The sequence below is a fragment of the Heterocephalus glaber genome, unplaced genomic scaffold, assembly GCF_053883595.1.
Source record: "Heterocephalus glaber isolate CG9 unplaced genomic scaffold, H.glaber_assembly_v1.0 deba00001497, whole genome shotgun sequence".
NCBI lineage: Eukaryota > Metazoa > Chordata > Mammalia > Rodentia > Bathyergidae > Heterocephalus > Heterocephalus glaber.
In genome coordinates this window covers 66,063,737-66,073,989 of record NW_028258320.1, presented here as the reverse complement: position 1 = coordinate 66,073,989, position 10,253 = coordinate 66,063,737, and the positions used below count along the sequence as shown (strand labels likewise).

General features: G+C 37.1%; 1 long non-coding RNA gene across 2 annotated transcripts in view; it reads left to right on the top strand.

The window, feature by feature from the left end:
• The first annotated feature begins 290 nt into the window (after positions 1-290).
• Positions 291-10,253, top strand: part of LOC106008862 (uncharacterized) — a 25,918-nt gene continuing 15,955 nt past the window's right edge. The window contains exons 1-3 of one of the 2 annotated variants that reach the window (XR_001183042.3): positions 291-387; positions 2,128-2,285; positions 3,240-3,292. This is a non-coding gene — a long non-coding RNA (uncharacterized LOC106008862). Of the gene's footprint in view, positions 434-2,127; positions 2,286-3,239; positions 3,293-10,253 lie in introns of both variants that reach the window. The other variant, XR_002392677.2, reaches the window with a different exon arrangement.

The window sequence follows — 10,253 nt, the reverse complement described above, 5'->3', positions numbered from 1 at the left end:
TATGAAGAATGAGAAGGTGAAAAGTGAAAGCAGTCTGTATATGCTAGATTAAAGTTTTCTGTGCTTTTTTTTTCTTCCCAAATGTACCTTCAAATGGGCTTTTAAGAAGCCAACATTTTGGGGGAGCTAAAGGTTAACAAAAAGTGATAGCTGGAAGAAACCCTCTTAAGCTATCAAAATTATTCTTCTGTTAAATAGAAGTGAACTCAACTTAAATGGCGCCAAGGCTGTCCACAGAAACCCTTTTCAACTGCCACCCCACTGTCCACAGTGACCACATCCGGAATGGGAATCCGTGCATTCCATATTCTCATATGAGAAACACCTTAGCAACAGAACGGGCCAGATGGATGCGTTTTGTTTAATGTCACCAGCTGATATCTTCTGGTAGGAAATTTGTTTTTGTTTGTTTCCCATGACAGTGTGAAAAAGGGTGAGTGTGTAGATGACCATTCTCAGAAATTGCATGTGCAAACAGGTCACCAGGCCTGGGTTGAGAGTGTCACTTCTTGGGCGACGTTTCAGAAACTTGCCATAATTCGTCCAGACAACCACAAGTTTATTATGAAGTCGGTGCGTGAACAGCAGTGCACATCCCTGAGATAATTAATGTTCAGACTCCTCACCTTAGAAAGAGGTAGTGCAATAATAAAGGTGAAATAATTCAATTCCCCTTCAAATTTGTTTGGACCTCAAAAAGCAACCCTTCCTTTCTTGACCAGAATTAACTGAAAAAATTCAGTTTTTGCTACAGAAAGGAATATTAGTACTACAGGTAGATGATTGTGTGCACTTATCCTTGTGGATTTTTAAGTTTCTTAAAGGCAGGGCTGATAGATTTTAAAAACAGACACAGGGAGAGGTAGAGGGAGAGAAAATAAATATAGGATACTCAGTTGAATACGTATTTTAGAAAATCTCATAATCATTGTTTTATACCACACAATGCTTAAACACAGATTTGCACACAGTACTTTTCCCCCAAGTTGTATGCTAAACTGATTAGACATCATTTCAACATATTTATCTGTTTATTAATCTAGCAAACAAATAGCACCAAATGTTAAGCATTTTTTCTATGTGCTTTACAAATCGTCACTTATCTAACGGACAGCTGAATCCATGAATATAAGAAAACCACAGATAATAGTTCTTTTTAGAATTGTAAATCTCTGTGGTATCTTTATTCATAGGGTCAACACAATCTAAATTTGGTTGGCATTCGAGTAAAGTTTTGCATGTTTTTTATTTGATTATGAAAGTAGTGGACATCTAAGTAAAAAAATGAAGAAAATACAGAAAAGTACAAATAGACAATAAAGTCACCCTAACACCTGTTACCGCTTCTTCTTAGACATATATTTTGAATAGCTGTGAAGTAATGAGCTCATTCTATCCAAATAACTTTCCAGGACCAGCCGTTCTCAATCCTAGAATCCTATCTTTTGCAGCCGTTGTACTTATCACTCTCCGAAATGATCTCGTTTATTTAGTTTTCACTTGTGCTCTGTTTCCAGCTACTAGAATCAAACTTCTGGGTGCATCTCTACTGTAGGCACATAGTCAATGCTCAATAAAATATTTCTTAAGTGAATTAATATTCTCCCTCTCATGTGCATAGGATCACTGCAATCAATTTAGCACGATCCCTTAGCACTTTGTTTCTTTGGTATAGGTGGGCCCTAAATCTGAAATGATTGTGCTCAAGATTTCTCAGGCTTAACACTGAAAACAGAATTTTGGCTCAAATTTAGTGGTCGCCATATCTGCAAAAATTCTGTGCAGGCTAAAGTCGTGATAATAATGCTACAAAAATACTTTCAACATGCCAGTGAGATCTTGTCTGTTTCAGATTTTAATGGGTTAATCCTTTCAATCCCAAGATGATCATGGGCAGAAACTTGCCAATTACAAATTTTAAGTACGAATGTATTTAACAAGGTCAATAGAAAATGCCATCTTCATATGTCCTATAAAAAGCCAAAGTTTTGCTTTCTCTCCAAATGCTTATTTAACAGACCAGCATTGTTAGGTATGAAAAATTCAATATGCACTAAGGGAAAATAGAAATAGGGCATCTGTTGAACAGTAATTGGTGTCTGAAAAGATTTCTTATCACGGCCCTAGGACATACTGAAACACAAAGAAGACGGCCTGGTTTGACTTACGGATTTTTTCCCATTAAATTACATCTCATTGCATATATTACCACAACATGTCCGTGAAGTAGATAATAAAGACACCACTATTGTTCCCATACTACAGGGTTGGAAACCAACACCTCAGTAAGTATTTAAGGACCTCTTTGTTGCCCAGTTCTTTGCTAAGTAAAGCGTGCCCAAGGAAAGGGGCTTTCGGTATAATTTGAAAGGTATCAGGAAAATGCTTTAAACGATTAGAAAAAAAGAAAGCAAAAACAAGGGGGTACTGTACATTTAATAGAAAGATCGGAGTTTTGGGAAAGGAGAGGTGGAGAAGGCAACACGGAGAAATAACATTTGCAAAGATGAAAGAGAAGCAGCGAAGGATCAGTAGCAATGCCAATTGTACCATCACCTCCCGGGGCTTGAGCACTCACTGCCTGCCATTCCGAGGGCCTGGCATAAACTCATTCCGAGCTCACAGCAGCTCTGCGCAGTTATCGATCCTATTACGATCCCCAACACCACCAGTCGAAGAAACTGCAGGATTAAAAAAAAAAAAAAGTATCATGTCATGCACACAATAGGAATAAAGAGGGCCTTGAGGTAAACAGAATGAGCTGATCATGAGGCCAACCTAGAAATCAGAACCGAAGAGACCCCAGCTCAGCTGGAAGGAAGTTTCCCCCTGTAGTGAGAACGTAGCCCAACTCATCCGAATGTGCCCATTATCCAGACTGTTGAATCTTAGTTTGGGGTCAGTCTTATCAGCCAGCAGTGTTAAGATTTAGGACCCTTTTATGATTTTGACAATGACTGAGAACCCCAAAGAGCTTTTCTGTAAATGGTTATTTATCAAATCTTTAACATAGAAGTTAAAACAAATTTTCTAAGCATGAAAATATTAAATGATCTTGATTATTAGATGCAAGTATAAATAATACCTGCATGAAGAATATCTTTTCCGTACAAAAAGAAACTAGGGAGGAGAATGACATTATTTTGCATTTTTGCAAATTTCTTTCATGCCTACCGTAATACAAGACACACGGATTCTCCTATCTGTTTCTGTATTTGATATGTTTTGATATGTTGCAGTGGCTGAAGAATATGAAGAAAGTCTACGGTCACAGAGATACATCATTGAAAAAGTGAGTATTTTAATAGTGGATAATTTGTGGAGTATTTTAATAGCCTTTTCAGATAATTTGGGGACAATCTTTTTCGGTAATACACCAAAACTTGCTCACTTGTAGTATTTCTCTCTTTTTGTTTATTAAGATATTATTTACATACAAGGAATTTCTTCAGTTTACAATGTACAGTGTGATGAAATTCAGTACTGATCTCAAAGCATACATCGGTTGCCAAACCCTAAAAAGAGCCTATGGCTATGCCCCTTTTCACCCACTTTGCCTAGCTCTCAGCAACTAGTGCTCTGCTTTTCTTATTTTGTCTTTTCTAGAATTTCACTTAAATGGTTGCTTGTGTTTGCCTTCTTTCACTGAGCATAATAGTTTTGAGATTTACATATGTTGCATATACAAATATTTTGTTCCCTTTAGCATTATGTAATATTCCATTGGATACTGCTCAGTTTGTATATCCACCAACTATTAGATACTTAAGTTGTCTTCAGTTTTGGGCTATTAACAATAATGCTGCTATCAACATTTGCGTGCACATTTTAAAGTGGATGAATGTTTAAATTCCTCTAGGTAAATAGCTGTGGATGGATCTCATTACAAATACATGTTTAATGTTATAATGTACTGTTTTCCAAAATGGCTGTACTATTTAGCATTCCAATTTGCTTTGCAAAATATGAGAGGTCTAACTGCTACACACCCTTATCAGTATTTGCTATTGTCCATCCTCCTACTTTATCGCTTCTAGAAGATATGTAGTGGTTTCTCATTGTAGTTTTAATTTGCACTTTTTTTTTTTTTTTTTTTGCAGTACTGGGGATTAAACTCATAGCCTTCATATTGAGTTACATCCACAGCTCTTTTTATTTTTTTTATTTTGAGTCAGGGTCTTACTAAGTTGCTAAATTGCCTGGACTGGATTCAAACTTGAGATCCTTCTGCCTCAGCCTCCCAAAGTGCTGAAATTACAGGTGTATACCACTATACCTGGCTTAATTTTCACTTCTTATATGACTAGTGACATTGAACAAATTTTCATATACTCATTGAACATCTTTTGCAATGGTTCTATTCCATTATTTTCCTCATTTTTAAATTAGGTTATCTTATTATTGAATTGTAAGCAGGTTTTTTTGTTTTGTTTTTGCACCTTCTAGATTCAAGCCAAATGTTGGGTTTATGTTTCCCAAATTTTCTCCCAGTCTATGACTTTCCTTTTCATTTTAATTACATTTTTCAGAAGGCAAACCTTTTAAATCTTCATTAAAATAATTTTGCCAATTTTTTCTTTTTGAAAAATTTTCTATTTTGAGTTAATTTCCCCACATAGTTTTAAGGAATGGTTAAGGTTCTTTTATTTATTTATGTGTTTGTTTGTTGGTTTATTTTTTTCATGCACATGTCCAGTTGTTCCATCACCAACTTGTTGAAAAGACTGTCTTTTCTCCTGTGAATTATTTTGTTATCTTTGATCAAAATCAATTGGCCACATCATTGTGAGTCTATTTCTGGTCTTCTATTCTTTTCCTCAGTCTATTTTTACTTTAGTATATCATTGTCTTGATTACTATAATTTCATGGTAAGTCACAATATTAGGTAGTGTAAGTCCTCAAGTTTCATTTTTTTTTCTAAATTGCCTTAGGTATTCTAAATCCTTTACTTCTCCATATATAAATTCCATACTTTAAAAAAAAATTCCAAACATTTTTAAATCAACTTATTAATTCTTTTAAAAGACCTGTTAGAATTTTGGTTACTATTGCAAGGATCAACCTGGGAAGACTGCCATTTTAATACCATCTAATAATATTGAATCTTCTAACCAGGGGGTCAACAAACTATGATCTTCAGGCCAAATCTAGGCTATCTTTGTATGACCCCAAGCTAAGAATGGCTTTTACATTTTGAATCAGTGACAAAAACAAAACAAAAAAGAATATTCCAGAGATCAAAGCAGTCCAAAACCCAACAATATTTACTCTCTGGCCCTTTATAGAAAAAGTTTTCCAATTTATTGTTCTAAACTTTAAATATGACACAACTCTCCATTTATTTAGCATTTTAATTTCCTCTTGCAGTGTTCTGTAGTTTTAAATTCACAGGCCTCACACACTTGTCATTAAATTCATGCCTAGGATTTATTATTGTGGCTACACTTTGTGTTGGTTGGAGGCATAGCTTTTTTTAAGAACTCACATAACATGATAAAAATACTGAAGAATTATTTTAATAATATTACGGAAGGAGCCACATAGACTAGAAGCAGGGAAAGTGGGGAATCTGCAATATTTAAAGTGAGAAGTACTAGAGAAATGGGTTAGTGTTGTGGGAGAAAAAAAGAGAGTAAATTTTTTAAAAAAACATTTCAAAGGAAGGAAAGGCAGGATTGGTAATGGACTGGATAAAGAGGATGAAAGAGAAGGAAGCGTCAAAGACAACTTCAAGGTTTCTAGCCTGTGATGTTCAATGGCTCATCCATGGTGATTTTTATTTGGTTTACTTTTATCATCTGGATGCACAAATGGGATTTTCCCACATCTAGAATTGTAGCGCCCAACATTCAGATTTACCATTGAAATTACCTTCTATCTCTTCACACCCTGTTAGTGAACAGGTAGTATTTTGATGGATGTTATATGATCAGAGAAATCCTGGGTCTCGGTGGCTTGTGGAACATGGTCCTCTATAAATCCTTGCTTTAATTAATCTTTCCTTATTTGAAATCTTTTTGGTTTTGTGGTAAACTAATAGAATTTCATTCTTACAACCTTGTTTGTTCAGAAATCATTAGCCCTTTTAAGACATTTCTGTTATTTATGACATTTAGATTTTCCTCCCTTTTCTATCCTTTGGTTTTCTTTTGAAGTCGCACTATTAAACCTCCTTAAAAATATTTATGTGTGTTTAGTTAACAAAAGCTCCTGTAAGTTGAATCCATGCTGGGAAAAGGTTCAGGTAAGCTCTCTATATAAGCTTACAGACAATTGTGTAAATCTTCAGCCATTAAAGAGAAAGGAGAAAAAAGCCACCCTCATTACACTGCTGTCATTTGCTCTTCATCTCCTGTCCTCTTTAGCAGCATTAAGATGGGATGTAAATTTGCCAGTTAATGCTGTTAGAAAATGGATGGTTCAAGAAGGGCAGGAATTAGAGATCAGCATTAGGTGCAGATAAGCCCCTTTGCCTCCGCAGTGGCGGCTGTTTAACATTCATGGGAAAATCATCATCAAACAGCGTTATCACAGCTCTGTTGATGGCTGAGGAACTTCATCACTATGATAATTTTTTTTATAGCTGTGAGCCAAAAAGCTCTCTTTTATTTCTGCTGTCTCGAGCTGTGATAGAAGCTTGTTTGTATGGGTAGGACACAGCAAACCCTGGGCTCCTCAGCCTGGTTTGATTTCTTTTTCCCTCCCCTCTGCTCTCTCCTCGTGCATGTTGCACTAAACAGTCCCGCTGATAAAAATACATATATAAATATAAAAATGGAAGTCCTCCAACAATCCTTCAAAGCAGAACAGATATTTTTATGATCAGTAATTCAAAGTTTGACAAGTGATGCCATTCTGTAATGAAACTGTCATCCGTTTTACTGTGAGCAAAATGCTAACTTGATAAATGGAATGTGGAAGGGCGGGGGCAGGCCAAAAGGAGGGGAAATAATGCCTGATTCTGAATACCTGGAAAGCAACAATTCGCCGTAGTCAAAGTATTCCTCAATAGCATATTTCTCCCCAATAGGCTACGTCATACAAGCTCCTTAATTATAATTATGTCTCTAAGTCGAGCAGAGTAAACCCAAGACCAGGTCTTCTGTAGCCCCTTTTGGCTCTATTCTATTTTTATCTTTGCAGTGTTTGGGGACAACAGTGGTTGTGTTATTCTAAATTTACCAAATTTGCTTGAGAACACACAATCTTTGCACATGATATTTTCCCAGTGTGTTTAGACATCTTCAAGTATATCAGAGATGAAAGTAGCAGTTGGTGCTTGCAGCATATATGGGCAAAGACATGTGGTATTCTTCGGGGGTAGATAAGGAAACTATTCAAAGAAAATTTAAATTTATTAAGGTGCTCAAGCTTATGCTTCTTTGCAGCTTTGACCTCATTTTTGGAGGCTTAACTCTTCTACGTGACTTTTTCCCCCTTTTGGGATGCAGCTAGAAAGGCGTGGTGCTTAAAAGCACTTTTGCCTCCCTAACCGAAAAGAACTATCATTTCAATAGTTGGGATTTGAATTCAGGATTGACTTAACTACTTCGGTAATTTACTTTCCACCCCAGCTCATTCTGTTTCTTTCCCAAGAGCAGACTTCCAGTCCTGCCATGATGGGCTGAATTATGCTTGGAGTTTGGAGATAAGGACTTTTGTCTACGAGGCTCAGCTTAGACGACCAAACTCATTTCCTGGAAGACTAGAGTTTGAATCCAGTTAGGATCCTGGAGGTGAAAGGCTAGTGCCTTATCATTTAAGTATAGCTATTTAAACATAAGTTTAAACGAGATACTGCAGGATGGAGGGACAGCCTTGTCCCTCTGAGGGTAATCTTGAGGACAGCAGGCTGACTGTTCCCTGAAGATCAGATAACTTTCTCTATCCCCAAATAGCTTTGGTCACCTCTGACTTCTCAAGATCAAGAGCCAAGGATGCTTCCTCATTCCAAGATTTTCTGTTTCATGCTGGTTAAAAAAAAAATCTAAGAAGGTATTTAATTTTCATGAACACATTCCTTGAACTGACTGTAGGTTCGGTCTTAACTCTGCAAGCTTTTCTTTGTTGGTGAAAAAAAATCACAGGGTCCCTCTATAAAGGAGTATTGGATGCGCTTGGTATCCATTCCTCTCAAGGACCCCTGATACATACAAGCCAGAGATGGGGATAACTTTCTAAAGTCTCCTTCATGAGCCACAAGGAAGTACCCTTACCCTACCTAGGTGACCACATCCAAAGGAATTCGGGCTCTTTTCCTCTCTGCTGATGAAAACTCCCTGGCATTCACTTCTCTTGTTTATTGCCTGTCTCTCTACTGTAACGTAAACTCTCTGAGGGCAACATTTGTTATCTGTCTTTTCTTTTCTTTTTATTTTTCTTTTGTATCTCCAATGTTTGGGGCTGAGGGCTGAAAGGGTGTCATGAAATTATGGCACAGAACTCAAGGAGCTAACCCTGGCTGATAACCCAAGAAATCCCAAGATGAGCAGGGCCACTTAAAACGCCAATAGGGACCCCCAAACCCCTTTGTTTCCCAGGTACACATAGGAGAGGTAGAAATGTGTTCACCTCTGAAGTTGGACTAAAGAAGAAGATTCAGGGAGAGGTAACTTTTACATTTGACATTTTTCCTGGAGTGGAACAGGTGGAGAGAGAACTTTGTGGAGAGGGGTCTTTCTACCAACAATTATACAGGAAATAATGTTTATAGCCAGTGGCTTTTTTAGCCCTCTTGTTTTGTGGAAAAATAGATCAGTGATTCTCCATCTTAGTTATAAAGACTGATAAGCTGTGAGTCTTAAGTGACTGTACTTGGAGAAGATGAAGAAAGGGGAGCAGGTGGATGCCCGGCCTTACAACACTCAAGAGGAAGTCCAGCTCCTGTGAGGGATCCTGGGCGGCACTGTCAACCTACGTAGGCTTGAGAGCAGAAATTCTGATCCACATGAAGTAGAACCAGCTGTATTTAGCAACTGTAGAAATCACACATGCTCTGACTTCGTTCATTTTACACTAACAACTATAAGAAATGGCTTTGAGGTCACAAGAACAAAAGACAACGATGATAATTTCCTTTGGCTTTCTTGACAAGCCATTAGCAATTTTCTAGCTCTTTTTTCTCCTTAAATCCATCCATCTATCTCATTATCTTGAATTAGCTTTATTTTTTCTTGGAAATAAAAAATTAATTAACCTTTTAATAACTGGAATCTCTTACAAAGATATCTTGCATTCTCAGTATGTAGGTTATGACTCAATTGTCAATTAATACATTTTTGTCACCTAATTTTGACTTTGGAGTTAAGGATAGTTAATCTCACAAGAATTTCATTTTAACTTTACTACACATATTCGTGTGCATGCTCAAGCATGCGTGTGCATCTATATACACACATTCTCATCCATCTGATAGACTCACAGCATAGGTTGGTTTTATTGCAAACCTAAATTTATACAATTTCTTTTACTGTATTGGGGATTGAAACCAGGGCCTCAAGCATGTTAAGCAAGTGCTCTTCCATTGAGTTTGTATCCCCAGCCCTAAATCCTTTTATATTTTTGAATATCTTGTGGATACCAGGACTTTCTCTGAAAGGTATAAAGATAGCTTACTATATCTGAGGTTATGTCGATTAAAATTAAGCATAATGAGCTAGTTGTTTTCATCAATACTATCTTATATGGCATTCCTATGTGATTCCCATGTGAATCTATTTATCAGCTTTTTAGTAAGATCAAAATCTGAAGACATTTCACAACACAGAAACCATCTCTATCTCTGGGACCTGGAAAAGGTTTCATTTGATGGAGTGGTTACTGGCAAGAAATGATTGGTAGTATTATTCATCAAAGCCTGCTTCCCAGAATGTAATTCTCCTTAGCCTGTTTCTTTGCTTGGTTTCTTTACTATGCATTTTTTAGGAAGAGCATTAGCATTAAGGAAGCAAGAATTCATGCTTGGGTCTTCGCCATAGGATCTTGAACCAACCATTTCTTTTGTTAGTCAAACTGAGAGGCTATAGACAAAATGACCTTGAACATATATAAGGGCTGAATGTCTGCCCTGCCCTCCCCAAAGACACACTGCTACAGCTGGACTGTGTCTCCCTTGGTTTATGTGTCAGAAACTTAATCCTCAACGCAACGTGTTGAAAGGTAGGTCCTTTAAAAGGTGAATTAGGCTAAAGGCTCTGCCCCAATGTATGGATTCATGCTGTGACTGTGGGAGTGGAGTGGTTGTCCCTGGAGT